General features: G+C 39.2%; 1 protein-coding gene across 1 annotated transcript in view; it reads right to left on the bottom strand.

Moving 5' to 3' along the window:
- LOC110567430 (uncharacterized) overlaps nucleotides 1-17,335 on the bottom strand; it is a 380,448-nt gene that overhangs the window by 301,753 nt on the left and 61,360 nt on the right. The window lies entirely within an intron of this gene.

A 17,335-nucleotide genomic window follows, 5' to 3' on the forward strand; every position in this document is an offset into this window, starting at 1 on the left:
AATCGCCACACTATCTTCCACAATGGTTGAACTAATTTACACTCCCACCAACAGTGTAAAAGTGTTCCTATTTCTCCACATCCTCTCCAGCATCTGTTGTCTCCAGATTTTTTAATGATCACCATACTAACTGGCGTGAGATGGTATCTCAATGTGGTTTTGATTTGCATTTCTCTAATGACCAGTGATGATGAGCATTTTTTCATATGTTTGTTGGCTGCATAAATGTCTTCTTTTGCAAAGTGTCTCTTCATACCCTTTGCCCACTTTTGAATGGGTTTGTTTGTTTTTTTCTTGTAAATCTGTTTCAGTTTTTTTTAGATTCGGGATATTAGCCCTTTGTCAGATGGGTAGGCTGCAAAAATTATTTCCCATTCTATCAGTTGCCAGTTTGCTCTAATGATTGTTTCTTTTGATGTACAGAAGCTCTGAAATTTAATTAGATCCCATTTGTCTATTTTGGCTTTTGTTGCCAATTATTTTGGTGTTTTAGTCATGAAGTCCTTGCCTATGCCTATGTCCTGAATGGTTTTGCCTAGGTTTTCTTCTATGGTTTTTATGGTGTTAGGTCTTATGTTTAAGTCCTTAATCCACCTGGAGTTAATTTTAGTGTAAGGTGTCAGGAAGAGGTCCAGTTTCTGCTTTCTTCACATTGCTAGCCAGTTTTCCCAACACCATTTATTAAACAGGGGATCCTTTCTCTATTGCTTGTTTTTGTCAGATTTGTCAAAGATCAGATGTTTGTAGATGTGTGGTGTTGCTCCGGAGGCCTCTGTTCTGTTCCACTGGTCTATGTCTCTGTTTTAATCCAGTACCATGCTGTTTTGATTACTGTTGCCTTGTAATATAGCTTGAAGTCCAGCAGCATGATGCTGCCAGCTTTGTTCTTTTTGCTTAGGATTTTCTTGGCTATGCAGGCTCTTTTTTGGTTCCACATGAAGTTCAAAGTGGTTTTTTCCAGTTCTGTGAAAAAGGTCATTGGTAGTTTGATGGGGACAACATTAAATGTATAAATTACTTTGGGCAGTATGGCCATTTTCACAATATTGATTCTTCCTAACCATAAGCATGGAATGTTTTTCCATCTATTTGTGTCTTCTCTTATTTCCCTGAGCAGTGGTTTATAGTTCTCCTGAACAGGTCCTTTACCTCCTTTGTTAGTTGCATTCCTAGGTATTTTATTTTCTTTATAGCAATTGTAAATGGGAGTTTGCTCTTGATTTGGCTCTCTGTTTGTCTGTTATTGGTATATAGGAAGGTTTGTGATTTCTGCACATTGATTTTGTATCCCAAGACTTTGCTGAAGTTGTTTATCAGCTTAAGGAGAGTTTGGGCTGAGGTGATGGGGTCTTCTAAATATATGATCATATCATCTGCAAATAGAGACAATTAGACTTCCTCTTTTCCTAATTGAATACCCTTTATTTCTTTTTCTTGCCTGATTACTCTGGCTAAAACTTCCGATACTATATTGAATAAGAGTGGAGAAAGAGGGCATTCTTGTCTAGTGCCAGATTTCAAAGGGAATGCTTCCAGTTTTTGCCCATTCAGTATGATATTGGCAGTGGGTTTGTCGTAAATAGCTTTTATTATTTTGTGATAGGTTCCATCAATACCTAGTTTATTGAGAGTTTTTAGCATAAAGCATTGTTGAATTTTGTCAAAGGCCTTCTCTGCATCTATTGAGATAATCATGTGGTTTTTGTCTTTGGTTCTATTTATGTGGTGGATTACATTTATGGACTCGCGTATGTTGAACCAGTCTTGCATTCCCGGGATGAAGCCTATTTGATCATGATGGATAAGTTTTTGATGTGCTGTTGCAATCTGTTTGCTAGTATTTTATTGGAGATTTTTGCATTGATGTTCATCATGGATATTGGCCTGAAGTTTTCTTTTTTTGTTGAGTCTCTGCCAGGTTTTGGCATTAGGATGATGTTGGTCCCACAAAATAAGTTGGGGGGGATTCCCTCTTTTTGTATTGTTTGAAATAGTTTCAGAATTATTGGTACCAGCTCCTCTTTGTACATCTGGTGAAATTCAGCTGTGAACCCTTCTGGACCTGGACTTTTTTTGGTTGGTAGGCTATTAATTCTGCCTCAACTTCAGCCCTTGTTATTGGTCTATTCAGGGTTTCAACTTCTTCCTGGTTTAGTCTTGGTAGGGTGCAAGTGTCCAGGAATTTATCCATTTCTTCCAGGTTTACTGGTTTATGTGCATAGAGTTGTTTGTAGTAATCTCTGATGGTAGTTTGTATGTCTGTGGAATTGGTGGTGATATCCCCTTTATGGTTTTTTATTGCATCTATTTGATTCTTCTCTCTTTTCTTTTTTATTAATCTGACTAGTGGTCTGTCTATTTTGTTGATCTTTTCAACAAACCAGCTTCTAGATTTATTGATTTTTTGAAGGGTTTTTTTTTGGCGGGGGGTGTCTCCATCTCCTTAATTTCTGCTTTAATCTTAGCTATTTCTTGTCTTCTGCTAGCTTTTGAGTTTTTTTTTTTATCTTGCTCCTCTATCTCTTTCAAGTTTGATGATAATGTGTCGATTTTAGATTTTTCCTCGCTTCTCATGTGGCCATTTATTGCTATAAATTTCCCTCTAGACACTGCTTTAAATGTGTCCCAGAGATTCTGGTACATTGTGTCTTCATTCTCGTTAGTTTTGTAGAACATCTTTATTTCTGCCTTCACTTCATTGTTTATCCAATCAGCATTCAGGAGCCAGTTGTTCAGTTTCCATGAAGTTGTGCAGTTTTGAGTTAGTTTCTTAATCCTGAGATCTAATTTGATTGCAGTGTGGTCTGAAAGACTGTTATGATTTCCATTTTTTTGCTTTTGCTGAGGAGTGATTTACTTCCAATTATGTGGTCAATTTTAGAGTAGGTGCAATGTGGTGCTAAGAAGAATGTATATTCTGTGTCTGCGGGGTGGAGAGTTCTGTAGATGTCTATTAGGTCCACTTGTTCCAGTTCTGCATTCAAGTCCCATATATCCTTGTTGATTTTCTGTCTTGTTGATCTAATGTTGACAGTGGAGTATTAAAATCTCCCACTATTATTGTGTGGGAGTCTAAGTCTCTTTGTAGATCATTAAGAACTTGTGGCGCATGCCTGTAATCCCAGCTACTTGGGAGGCTGAGGCAGGAGAATTGCCTGAACCCAGGAGGCAGAGGTTGCAGTGAGCCGAGATTGTGCCATTGCACTCCAGCCTGGGTAACAAGAGCGAAACTCCGTCTCAAAAAAAAAACTTGCTCTGTGTATCTGGGCTCTCCTGTATTGGGTGCATATATATTTAGGATAGTTAGCTCTTCTTGTTGTATTGATCCTTTCACCATTATGTAGTGTCCTTCTTTGTCTCTTCTGATATTTGTTGGTTTAAAGTCGATTTTATCAGAGACTAAAATTGCAACCCCTGCTTTTTTTGCTCTCCCCTTGCTGGCAGGTCTTCTTCCATCCCTTTATTTTGAGTCCATGTGTGTCTTTGTGTGTGAGATGGGTCTCCTGAATACAGCACACCGATTGGCTTTTGACTTTTTACCCAGTTTGCCTGTCTGTGTCTTTTGATTGGGGCATTTAGGCCATTTACATCTAACGTTAATATTGTTATGTGTGAATTTGATCCTGCCATTTTGTTACTGGTTGTTTGTTTTGCCTGTTAGTTGACGCAGTTTCCTCATTGCATAGTTGGTCTTTACCATTTGGTTCATTTTTGCAGTGGCTGGTACTGGATTTTTTTCTGTGTTTAGTGCTTCCTTCAGGAGTTCTTGTAGGGCAGGTCTGGTGGTGATGAAATCTCTCAGTAATTGCTTGTCTGTAAAGGATTTTATTTCTCCCTCACTTATGAAGCTTAGTTTGGCTGGATATGAGATTCTGGGTTTAAAGTTCTTTTCTTTAAGAATATTGAATATTGGTCCCCACTCTCTTCCGGCTTGTAGGGTTTCTGCTGAGAGATCTGCTGTGAGTCTGATGGGCTTTTCTTTGTGGGTGACCCAAACTTTCTCTCTGGCTGCTCTTAGCATTTTTTCCTTCATTTCAACCCTGGTGAATCTGATAATTATGTGCCTTGGGGTTGCTCTTCTTGAGGAGTGTCTCTGTGGTGTTCTTTGTATTTCCTGTATTTGAATGTTGGCCTGCTTTGCTAGGTTGGGGAAGTCCTCCTGGCTAATATTTTGAAGAGTTTTTTCCAGCTTGGGTTCATTTTTCCCATCCTCTTCAGGTACACCGATCAAGCATAGATTAGGTATTTTCACATAATCCCATATTTCTTGTAGGCTTTGTTCATTTCTTTTTACTTTTTCTCTTTTCTTGCCTTCCTTTTTTATTTCATTGAGTTGATCTTCGATCTCTGATATCCTTTATTCTGTTTGATTGATTCGGCTATTGAAACTTGTGTATGCTTCACAAAGTTCTCGTGCTGTGTTTTTCAGCTCCATCAAGTCGTTTATGTTCTTCTCTAGGCTGATTCTTCTAGTTAGCATTTCATCTAATCTTTTTTTAAGGTTCTTAGTTTCTTTGCACTGGGTTAAAACATGTTCTTTTAGCTCAGAGAAGTTTGTTATTACCCATCTTCTGAAGCCTGCCTCTGTCAGCTCGTCAAAATCGTTTTCTGACCAGTTTTGTTGCCATGCTAGTGAGTCATTGTGATCCCTCTGGGGAGGAGAGGCATTCTGGACTTTAATGTTTTCATCCTTTTTGCGCTGGTTTATTCCCATCTTCTCTGAGTGGACGTCCTTTCTGTTAAAGTTGGGGTTATTTCTCCTGTATGAGGCATTTTTTTTAAACGCAGGTATCAGTGTGCCACTTGAGAGAGTCTGTCCATTGTCTGCCTTTGGAGGCACTGCTGGGCTGCCTCAGTCTCAGCCAGGCTGCTGTTTATTCTTCGCCTGATTTCCATACTAGGGGAGTTAGCCCTGCATTCCCAATGGTGGGGTCTTTCCCTCTGCTGAGCCCTCTGTTCCCGGGTGGAGGACGTGTTAACTGCAAAACTCTCCCAGGAGAGGGACTCCAGTTGCTGGATCTTGTAGGGGAGGGTCCTGTCTGGTTGTATCCCCCTCCCCGCTTTCAACTCTCCCTTCTGTGGGATGGGCAGTTCCTTTTTGTAAGCTTTCTTGGAATTAGTCCAAATCTCTGCCCTGGTCTGCGCTAACAAGGCACTGGTCTGGCCGGGGCTGCCGGCCTGGGCTGTTGCCTGGGTCTGGGAATCTGGGTGGTTCTCAGCAAGGTGGCATTTTCCTGGTCTGTGTGCTGCCAAAGTCTCAGAGTGAATTGCTGTATCTCATTCAGAGAACTGAGGAGGTGATGCCCCTGCCCGATCCTCCATGCCTGATACACTTTCCAGGTGAGGCAGTGACCCACCTTGCCTCGGCTGGATACCTTTGGGCTGATTTTGCTGCCTTTTTTGGGAGTTAATCCCACTGTTCAACCAATCCTTTAAAAAAAAAACTGGTACCTCACTCAGACATGCGGATATCACTCTGGTTCTGTCTCACTCGGTGGTAGCTGCACTCCAGAGAAGCTTCCTTTTGGCCATCTTCCCCACTTCCCACACCAATGATCAGCGATTTGTATTTCTTTTTGGAGAAATGTCCATTCAGATCCTTTGCACATTTTTTAAATGGGTTGTCTGTCCTTTTATAATTGAGTTGTGAAATTCTTTATATATTCCACATACCAGTACCTTATAGATAAATGATTTGCAAATATTTTCTCCAGTTTGTAAGTTCTCTTTTTACCTTGTTAATAGACTCCTTTGAATCACAAAAGTTTTAATTTTAATAAATTTCAACATCTCTTCAATTTCTAAGAAACAAGTAACATTATAATGTACATTCTTGATTTTTCTTCAATAGTATATGTAGAAATATTTTCTGTTCTAAATGTATATATTTATTGAGTAGGCATCTAGAAAAAGACAAGATATCCTTTAGAATTTTTCTAATAAAGAGAGTAACCATTTTCCCTTGTCCTATGCCATCTTTTGACATCCTGTTTGGGACAAAATTTGTATTAATTTTACCAATATATGATCTGTGTGATTTATTGTTTTATTATTTTATTTGTTATTTTTACTTCCTCTTAACAGTTTTAGGAATTGTTTTACTTCCTCCCCAAATATTTTTTAATTGGACCATGAATGTAAAATTCAATCGACATGTATGCAGAATAAAGGCTGAATAAAACTTGTATAGTCATCAAAATTGCTTGTATTTAGGAATGAATCAAAATTTTGACAAAAGTTATGAACTATCTGAGCTAGAACTGGGTCTCAGAGAGGACTCCAGGGAGTTCCCTGTAAGTGCCATGGATGCCATTCTGTGCATTGCATGAGTCTCTGCTAAAGTCTTTCTATGAATCTTGGTGAGCTACCAAACCATGCAGTGTTAACAGTTCTCTGTCACAACAGAGATAATGGATTCTGAAAATAGTAAATGGAGGTGATCAATATTCTATCATGTTTCATGGTGTTTGATCTTTAAGAAAAATAAATGCCAACTAAACTGCTTTTAAAATGAGATGTGCTTGAAGAAAAAGGGCCTGAAGCTTGGACCCAAAAATCATTTCCTAAAACAATTTTATGGGGGCATAAAATTTCAGCATTATAGCATAATATGTAATACTATTTTATAGTGTAGAGTATTAGTTTAGACATTACACTTTGTTCAGTAATAGCTTATTGAATATATAGTATGTGAGAAGACAATAATAAAAAGGTGAGCATTGTGAAACATAGATTTGAAGGTTCATGGGGTCCCTCACCCTGATATTTTACAAGCATAGTTAATCAGACATTATTTTAGAATGGCTTATCTAGTGTTCTGAAATTTATTAATCAGGGATTAAACAAACTACAAAACAAAGTAATTAACTGAGCTGAAAGAAAGTAAATCCTATTAGAGGTGCAATAGGCTTAGTATTCTGAGATTGCAATTACTAAATATTATAGAGCAAATTATGTAAAAATATTTCGATGCCCAGTATATTTTCTAGAGGGTATGATTTGCAATTTCTTCAAAATTCCCACACACAATGTTTGACTGACCAATTAACCAGCATTACTATCTACTTTAGCAATATTAAAAAAGAAGAAGAAGAAGAAAATAAGAAGTGTTGTTGGCATGTGAGCCTCTTTAAAATGTATAGTTCATAAAATGCTGAGGGTATGTACATTGCCGAGGATGTGCACACCTTTGTTTCTGGCCTATGATGTAAAGAGACGAAGGGAGCAGTAGTGACCGGGAAATTGTCATAAGGCCCTGGCATTGTACTTTTTAAAAACTCATCTTTTACAATTTATAGAAGAACATACCAATTAAGAAAATTATGAAACGATGGATTATTAAAATTAAAATTATCATAACTCTACTATCTAGCATATATTGCTATCAAAATATATTTGCAAACTGTCTTCAGTGAATAGAATACATATAATATATAGTAAAAAATTTATTTTACAAAATTTAATCAAGTTATATATACTATAAGAATATTTACCTTTATTAAAAACTCTGCAAAATAATATTGTTAATGGTGCCAAGTATTTTATTATGTAAATAATAATCATTTATAAAAACTGCTTCTCCCATACAGTGCTCCCTGGAACAGTACCATCTGATGTGATGTTAGAGGATGTTACACAAGGAAAAAGAGCAGTCTTAAAAATAAATCGACAAACAGTGTTAATAAATGTTTTAGGAAGAATTTCTCAGAGTTTTGATATGTTAATGTTCATGACCAAACTGAAAGAGAGTAGTGAAGCAGTGTCCTTGTCTGGGGTAAATACCTGAGGTTCATCATCTCAGGCCAAGAAAATTATGGATGTGAACACACACAGGGAGTGAGTTTAGGAGCAGAGGTTTAACAGTCAAAAGAAAGAGAAAGGAGAATGGCTCTCTCTCTTGTGAGAGACAGAGGCAACGGATTGGGAATTCCAGCCTGCAGCTGAGTGCACCGGATTTTATAGACAGGCTTGAGGAGGCAGTGTTTGAGTTACATAGGGCCCACAGATTGGTTGGACAGGTGTGACATTTACATAGCATTCAGGAAAGGCAGGAAACCCCACCCTAATCTTATTATGCAAATAGGTTTTCCACTTGTCGGCACCATGTTGTTTGTTCCTTACTGTACATGTGGCCAGCAAAGAGAAGGAAAAATGGAGCTGCCATTTTGAACATGCCTAGTCCCAGAGAGCTTTTTCCTATTGGCACAACTGCTGGCATTCACCCACGCAAGCTTCAAACTTGCATGTCTATGTCTGCAGCTCGATTTTACAGGCTACTCTTTATTAGAAAAGAAAATGATTTGGGGGCTGCTTTTCAATGAAAGGAAAACCCTACCAAGGTTTCCTTTATCCTCACTGTCTGCCTAAATAATTTCTTCTTAACCCCTATATCAGTAGTCAATTTAAAGTTTTCCCATGCTTACCTTCGACTAACAATGAATTTTCATGATTTTTATTATTATTATATAATCTATTTACACATTATCTATAATAGCTCTGCATTAGATAATGCATATCTATTCTATTACTATTATATAATCTATTTTAAGAGTTCTATTAATATCTTATGAGATGCTAGTGACTATACAACATAATGTGGGAAACGCTGAATTAAAATATTCTTCTGCCTATCAGTTAGTCTTTGCTGCACAACAACCTACCTTAAGACTTAGTAGCTTTAAAATTATAATTATTTATTTATTCACAATTCTGTGGATCAGCAATTTGGGCTGAGCACAGCTGAGATGTCTCAATAACTCCATGTAGTGTTAGCTGGGCTTCCTCCCATGCCAGAGCCCTTCTGAGCCAGCTCAAATGTCTGGGCCTCACTCGCCCTGGAGTCCCTCACCCTCAAGGAGGCTAGCTCAGGCTTGTTCATATGGTAGCAGGGTTCTGAGAGACAGAGCAGAAGCTGCAAGATCTCTTCAGGCCTGTGCTTGGAATTTACATGTTATTCTTACCTCATTCTATTGGTCAAACCAAGTCACAAGGTCATTTGAGATTCAAGGGGTAAGGAAGTGGATTCCACTTCTTTATGGGAGACACCGCAAAGAATTTGTGCCCATTTGCAATCTACCATACCTCTTGTCAAACACATATGTTGTTTCTAGATTTTAGCTGCTATAAATAATACAGTGCGGAACATCCTTAGACATAAAACTGTGTGTGTACTTCTAGTGGTTTCCTTAGGATAAATTCTCATAAGATAAGAATTATTGTGTCAAGAGGTATGGCTACATTTAAGGATTTAAATATACATTGTCAAATTTGGTAGAAATACTATAGCAATCCCCTCTCAGCAGCAATATGCATCCCAGAATTTTTTCTTCTAGTTTATTTGAGACAAATCTTGTTTACTTTCAGCTAATGTGGCCTCTAAATTTTACTGTAATATGGCTGGGAGCAGTGGTTCATGCCTGTAATTCCAGCACTTTGGGAGGCTGAGGCAGGCAGATCACTTGAGGTCAGGAGTTCAAAACCAGCCTGGTCAACATGGTAAAACCCCATCTCTACTAAAAGTACAAAATTAAGCTAGGCATGGTGGTGCATGCTTGTAGTCCCAAATACTCAGGAGGCTGAGGCACAAGAATCACTTGAATCCAGGAGGCAGAGGTTGCAGTGAGCCAAGTTCACACCACTGCACTCCAGCCTGGATGACGGAGTAAAACTCTGTCTTAAAAAACTAGTAAGAAATAAATTTTACTATAATATCATCCTTGAAGTCTGTGCTACAAGACCACACTTTATAGGTAAAGCAGTTTTATAAGAACAAGATACTTAGGGTTTCACAGTAGCTAAGTCTCTTTTATGAGGTCCAAAATAAAATACATTTATGCAAAATTCAGCTATGTGGAGAAACACCATTATTTTCAAACTCACTAAATTTGTTTGTACCCTTGTAACAAGAAAATGCCATAGCTAATTTCCTATAGCCTGGATAATTTATAATATAATCCCAATGACCTAACCAAACATATTTATTTTGGAGACATCAACAAAGAAAAAGTACACGTTACAAAGGAAAGGTAATTTATAAGACTTGGAAACTTTTTTTTCTGAGGAAGAGGAGAAATGGATGGGGTGGTACTATAATTATCATAAAGAAAATGAAACTAATTTTTCTAGAATATAATTTTCTTTTCTCATCACCCTCTTTTGAACACATTCTTCTTGTCATGTTGAAGAAGTTTGGGAAGCTCTTTGGTAAGTAAAGATACAGAGACTGCTAGCCTGAGCCCATGGAGTTATGTGATGAGAAAGTCAACATTTTCCTAATACAGATTTCTTGGTTTTTTGTTTTTGTTTGTTTTTTTTTTTAATATATTCTTCACTTTGGAAACTCTGAAGGGTTTAAAGCTTCTGGCTGAGCACAGTGGCTCACACCTGTAATCCCAGCACTTTGGGAGGCCAAGGGGGGTAGATCACATCGTCAGGAGTTCAAGATCAGCCTAACCAACATAGTTAAACCCCGTCTCTACTAAAAATACAAAAATTATCTGGGCATGGTGGCACACACCTATAATCCCAGCTACTCAGGAGGCTGAAGCAGGAGAATCACTTGGACCTGGGAGGCAGAGGTTGCAGTGAGCCGAGATCACGCCATTGCACTCCAACCTGGGCAACAGAGTGAGATTCTGTCTCAAAAAAAAAAAAAAAAAAAAAGCTTCTTCCAGCTCTTTGTGGTAAGGCTCTTATATTAACTGTCTAGAGTGGCACTGAGAGAAACCCTGAGAACTTCAAGAACCTAGTGCCACACCCCCACGAAAAAAGGGAGCTTAGGCATCTACCTGAGGTATAGTCTCTAGATTTAAAGATGATTTGATGGGAAAAGTAATGTTTTGCATCATCCTCAGGCTTCCTGTGTATTTATCATTACTTAATGGTATAATTTTATTTTTCTGGCAATGGATATACCTGCATTCTCTTTCAGATGTGCGGGTATGATAAAAGGGTTATATTTGGGAGAACCAATATATTGGGTTATTGAGGTACAAGCAGTGTCTGACCAGGACCAAATGAAGTCACAGCATAGAACAGACCCAGGAACACTTCACCATAGAAGTTGCACTATTAGAAGGCAGCATCAAGGAATGGGGTAGTTTCAGCTTGGGTAGTCATGGGAATAGGAATGCTTCGTCAATGGGAGAATAATGTAGTGGAGACAAATATGAACAAAGCACCATGGCCACTCCAGGAGAATAAAGTTCAGAACCAGAAAGCTGAGATTTGCAATATTCAATGGATTTATGAGGTTAATCTCTAAAGGAAATTTCATGCAGAGGGTATGAGAAAATGCAATCGTGGAGAATTACCTATACTTTTTCATCCTTGAATGCAGAATGTCTGGAGAAAGACAGATAATTTCCGGAAAAGCCTATTTCTGATGATATTGGAAAAGATTATTTCTAGGGATATTACCAGAGTAAAATGATGGAATTAAAAGGAGAATCCAAGCCACTGTTAATCGGACATTGCCCATGTTAAGATCATGATACTAGGTGCCAAAGTTCAGAAATGTGCATATAGGGTAAATGCCAGGAAAAAAAAAAAAATTGAATTGTGTGTTTACCTTACAGTGGAATCGTTATAGCAGTGGACTATGCCAAAGAATAGTCCATTCATTCTAGAGCATGAGAAAGGCAGTCAGATTATTTAGTCTCGGAGGGCCCTGTCTTTAACAATGGTGCATGGAGAAAGCTAAGAAGATTTCCTTCCACTGCCACAGCCCACGGGATACTGGCTTTCAGGCAGATTTTCATGGGATTGTTCAAGGGTCTGAGCATCCTGGGATTCCTCATAGTGTTGAAAGGGAGGCTCCATGGCAATTAGCAATGTGAGGAAGGACTGCGTGTGCAGGTGAATCTCAAAGGGTCCCTCAATAAATTTTGACAACATGCAAAAATGTTAACAATAGATCAGAAGTAGACCTGTGACCCCTATGCCATTGCTGCCCCAGCCCCAAATGGCATTCAGCTCCAAGCAGCTGTGGCCAGCTCCTCCCATCGTAGATGCCCCCACAACTTTAAGCTGTCATTCCCTAGACCTGTGGGACTGTAAGTAAAGGTGTCATTGTGAATAAAAGAAGAGTTAGGAATGCCAAAAATAGCTGAGCTACAGGTCTTGAATTACTAGCATTTTCACTGGCAAAAAGTGAGATTTACAAATCCCAAGTATGCAAAGATATAAATTCCATTATACTGTATTTCACTGAATTTAAGACACCATCATTTGTAAGATGCAGTGTTACTTTGCGTTCTATTAAGAAAGAGAAATCATTGCCAACTAAACTATGATATGTCATGGATTTTTTAGCTGTATCTCAATTTCAGATATGTTAAGATGTGAAAAAATGTGTGTCTTGGAATCAATGAACTAAAGTATTTCTATAAGTGTACTTAACTCTCAAGTCCCATTTTTACTGATGATAAAACATTGATCTTCCCAGTTCAAAGTAAACTCTGTCTTTTCTGGATTTTACTCAGTCTCATTTAGGTAAACAGAATTCTCCTAGAGATAGCTCAGAGAGAGGGGCTGCTTTCTTAATTTCACAAGGGAGAGTACCACAGTTCTGCTCAGACCGTAGGATCTCAGCTGACACATAATGCAACCTGCTATGGCCATCTGGTACCCTTTCGAGGCCTCTATTCTCCCAGTCCATGTATTCTTTGTCCAGCATGACCAACACTGCAAGATGCCTGAAAGTCAGCCAGGTCTTTAAGCTATCCCTAGGGAACCTCAGACACTCCCAGCTGCCTTTTTAACCCTACAGTGAGATATACAACTCATCAGATTACACGTCTCTGTAAACTAGGGCCATACTCCTGCTCTGGCTCCATGCTATACCCAGGGTCTCTCAGAGAGACCTGTAATTTCTCGTGATTGCATCCTGGGGAGAAAGGTATAGATACCTCTTCTTGAAGAGCCCCAAACTTGTTTTACATTTCAGTTGTCACCTAACACAAAGGACTTCAACCCCAAAGACAAGCCAGGTGCATATTCCTTTTTCAGGGACTCACAACAACCAATTTTATTCTTCTCTTTTGTCTTTTCACTCCTACCCTAGGTCAACTGATTTATCTTTATTCCCAAAGGCAGAACAATCTGCCTAACAATTCAGACTAACCTCTTGTTTATGCCAGAATCATAGCTTTTGATGATATACAAATGTGTTCCTAGAAGTTCAAATGCTAGCAATTTTACTCTTTTCTTACTCAGAATAATTCCTTACCCTGAAGCCAGCTCATACAGGAGAAAGGAATAAGAAAGGTGAGTAGTAGGAACAAGGGAAAGAAATCTTAAGTTAACATGCCAAATACAATACAGCAGTCATACCCCCTTATCCATGGGAATGCTTCCTAAGACCCCCAGTGGATACCTAAAACCACAGATAGTGCAAGCTATAACTGGGTGGCTCAGGTTCTTGGCTCCCCTGCCCCAGGACTGGGGGAAGAGGCCCTGGAGATGTGGTGGGCTTACTGTTCCTATAAATATCATGGACCCAAAGAGTTTTTCAGGGAGCGATTTATTGGGCACACACAGAGAGAGAGAAGGAGAGAGAGAGAGAGAGAGAGAGAGAGAGAGAGAGAGAGAGAGAGAGAGAGAGAGAGAGAGACAGTGAGAGAGAGAGAGAGAAAGAGAGAAAGAGAGAGAAGTAGAGAGAGCTCCCATGCTGTTGTGGGAGGGGATCCCAGAGAGGGAAATCCACACAGGTAGAGAGGGAAAGACAGTTCCCATGTTGCCCTCGGAGGGGATCCAAAGAAGGAGTCCCTTAGGTAAGGAAGGGGCAGTGGAGTTTTAACTTTGAAATTATTCCCATCCTATTCATGTTCTTGTCCAATGAGAGGAGTTCTTTCAAACTTTCTCTGGGGTGATTGATCTTTGACTCTAATCCCAGATTGGTTGCTTGGGCAAACAACAGAGCCCCTCCTTCCTGGGCTTTTGGTGGGCTTTTGAAACAAAGGCTTGAAATTTTACCTAGCCTGTGCTCAGGAAAGTCAGACAAAGAACTCTAGGTTCCCAAATGGGGAGGTGGATGGAGGCATGGCACTGGGAAGTTCTTGCCTTGGAAATCACATCCCTTGTGGACCCAGGAAGAGAAGTTAACATAGTCCCTCAAAACCCTATATATTCTATCCTTTTTCCTATATCCATGCATGCCTATGATAAAGTTTAATTTAAAATTAGACATAGTAAGAGATTAATAATAACAAATAATAAACTAGAATAAGTGTAATAATATATTGTAATAAATGTTACACAAATGTAGTTGCTCTCTCTCTCGATTTTTCTTTTTAATTGCATTTTAGGTTTTGGGGTACATGTGAAAAACATGCAAGGTTGTTGCATAGGTGCATACGTGGCAGTGTGATTTGCTGCCTTCCTCCCCTTCACCTATGTCTGGCATTTCTCCCCATGCTATCCCTCCCCAACTCCGCAACCCCCCGCTGTCCCCTCCACTCTCCCGCAACAGACCCCAGTGTATAGTGCTCCTCTCCCTGTGTCCATGTGTTCTCATTGTTCAACACCCACCTATGAGTGAGAACATGTGGTGTTTGATTTTGTGTTCTTGTGTCAGTTTGCTGAGAATGACGGTTTCCAGGTTCATCCGTGTCCCAACAAAGGACACGAACTCATCGTTTTTGATGGCTGCATAATATTCCATGGTGTATATGTGCCACATTTTTCCTGTCCAGTCTATCATCGATGGGCATTTGGGTTGGTTCCAGGTCTTTGCTATTGTAAACTGTGCTGCAATGAACATTTGTGTGCATGTGTCCTTATAGTAGAACGATTTATAATCCTTTGGATATATGCCCAGTAATGGAATTGCTGGGTCAAATGGAATTTCTATTTCTAGGTCCTTGAGCAATCACCACACTGTCTTCCACAATGGTTGAACTAATTTACACTCCTACCAACAGTGTAAAGTGTTCCTATTTCTCCACATCCTCTCCAGCATCTGTTGTCTCCAGATTTTTTAATGATCACCGTTCTAACTGGCGTGAGATGGTATCTCAATGTAGTTTCGATTTGCATTTCCCTAATGACCAGTGATGATGAGCATTTTTTCATATGCTTGTTGGCCTCATGTATGTCTTCTTTTGTAAAGTATCTGTTCATATCCTTCGCCCATTTTTGAATGGGCTTGTTTGTTTTTTTCTCGTAAATCTGTTTTAGCTTGTTGTAAATTCTGGATGTCAGCCCTTTGTCAGACGGGTAGGTTGCAAAAATTTTTTCCCATTCTGTTGGTTGCCGATTCACTCTATTGACTGTTTCTTTTGCTGTGCATAAGCTGTGGAGTTTGATTAGGTCCCATTTGTCTATTTTGGCTTTTGTTGCCAATGCTTTTGGTGTTTTGGTCATAAAGTCCTTGCCTACGCCTATGTCCTGAATGGTTTTGCCTAGGTTTCCTTCTAGGGTTTTTATGGTGTTAGGTCTTATGTTTAAGTCTTTAATCCATCTGGAGTCAATTTTAGTGTAAGGTGTCAGGAAGGGGTCCAGTTTCTGCTTTCTGCATATGGCTAGCCAGTTTTCCCAACACCACTTATTGAACAGGGAATCCTTTCCCCATTGCTTGTTTTTATCAGGTTTGTCAAAGATCGGGTGGTTGTAGATATGTTGTGTCACCTCTGATGCCTCTGTTCTGTTCCATTGTTCTGTATCTCTGTTTTGGTACCAGTACCATGCTGTTTTGATTACTGTAGCCCTGTAGTACAGTTTGATGTCCGGTAGTGTGATGCCTCCTGCTTTGTTCTTTTTGCTTAGAATTGACTTGGCTATGCGGGCTCTCTTTTGGTTCCATATGAAGTTTAAGGTGATTTTTTCCAGTTCTGTGAAGAAGGTCATTGGTAGCTTGATGGGGATAGCGTTGAATCTGTAAATTACTTTGGGCAGTATGGCCATTTTCACGATATTAATTCTTCCTAACCATGAACATGGAATGTTTCTCCATCTGTTTGTGTCCTCTCTTATTTTGTTGAGCAGTGGTTTGTAGTTCCTTGTTAGTTGTATTCCTAGGTATTTTATTCTCTTTGTAGCAATTGTGAATGGCAGTTCGTTCTTGATTTGGTTCTCTTTAAATCTGTTATTGGTGTATAGGAATGCTTGTGATTTTTGCACATTGATTTTGTATCCTGAGACTTTGCTGAAGTTGCTTATCAGTTTCAGGAGATTTTGGGCTGAGATGATGGGGTCTTCTAGATATACAATCATGTTGTCTGCAAATAGAGACAATTTGACTTCCTCCTTTCCTAATTGAATACCCTTTATTTCTTTGTCTTGCCTGATTCCTCTGGCTAGAACTTCCAGTACTATATTGAATAGGAGTGGTGAGAGAGGGCATCCTTGTCTAGTGCCAGATTTCAGAGGGAATGCTTCCAGTTTTTGCCCATTCAGTATGATATAGGCTGTCGGTTTGTCATAAATAGCTTTTATTATTTTGAGATACGTTCCGTCGATACCTAGTTTATTGAGAGTTTTTAGCATAAAGGGCTGTTGAATTTTGTCGAAGGCCTTCTCTGCATCAATTGAGATAATCATGTGGTTTTTGTCTTTGGTTCTGTTTATGTGGTGAATTACATTTATAGACTTGCGTATATTGAACCAGCCTTGCATCCCCGGGATGAATCCTACTTGATCATGGTGGATAAGCTTTTTGATGTGCTGTTGTAATCGGCTTGCCAGTATTTTATTGAAGATTTTTGCATCTATGTTCATCATGGATATTGGCCTGTAGTTTTCTTTTCTTGTTGAGTTTCTGCCAGGTTTTGGTATTAGGATGATGTTGGTCTCGTAAAATGATTTGGGAAGGATTCCCTCTTTTTGGATTATTTGGAATAGTTTCAGTAGGAATGGTACCAGTTCCTCTTTGTATGTCTTCTCGATTGTCTTATTGTACCATACCTGTTTTCAGATAGCAGCTGACCATGGGTGGGTGAAATCACAGAAAGTGAAACCACAGTTAATGGAGTAGTACTGTACCACTAAAACAGTAATCCTATGAAAGCTGGCCCACATTCTCCCTAAAACCCCTGAAGGGGTTATGCCTGACCATATCTTGGGTTAAATTTGCTGGGCAGGTAACTTTTTGGAGTAAGTTGTAGGGTTGGCAAAGCACTTCAAGGATGTCCTCCAATCCCAAGGATCTGAACTATTAGCTATAACAATGGAGATAAATTGTATTTTAGGAGTTATCCACTACTGTCAGTAGCAGGCAATGAACCCATATGCCGCCATACTCCAATGCATGCATTGAGCATTACTGTACTCCCTCCAAGAGAAGATAGGAAGAGCCAGGAATCAGCCAACAACTTAATAGAATTGACTCCATAGAACC

The sequence above is a fragment of the Aotus nancymaae genome, unplaced genomic scaffold (genome assembly GCF_030222135.1).
Source record: "Aotus nancymaae isolate 86718 unplaced genomic scaffold, 86718_ANA_hifiasm-v0.15.2.pri h1tg000040l, whole genome shotgun sequence".
Taxonomy (NCBI): Eukaryota; Metazoa; Chordata; class Mammalia; order Primates; family Aotidae; genus Aotus; species Aotus nancymaae.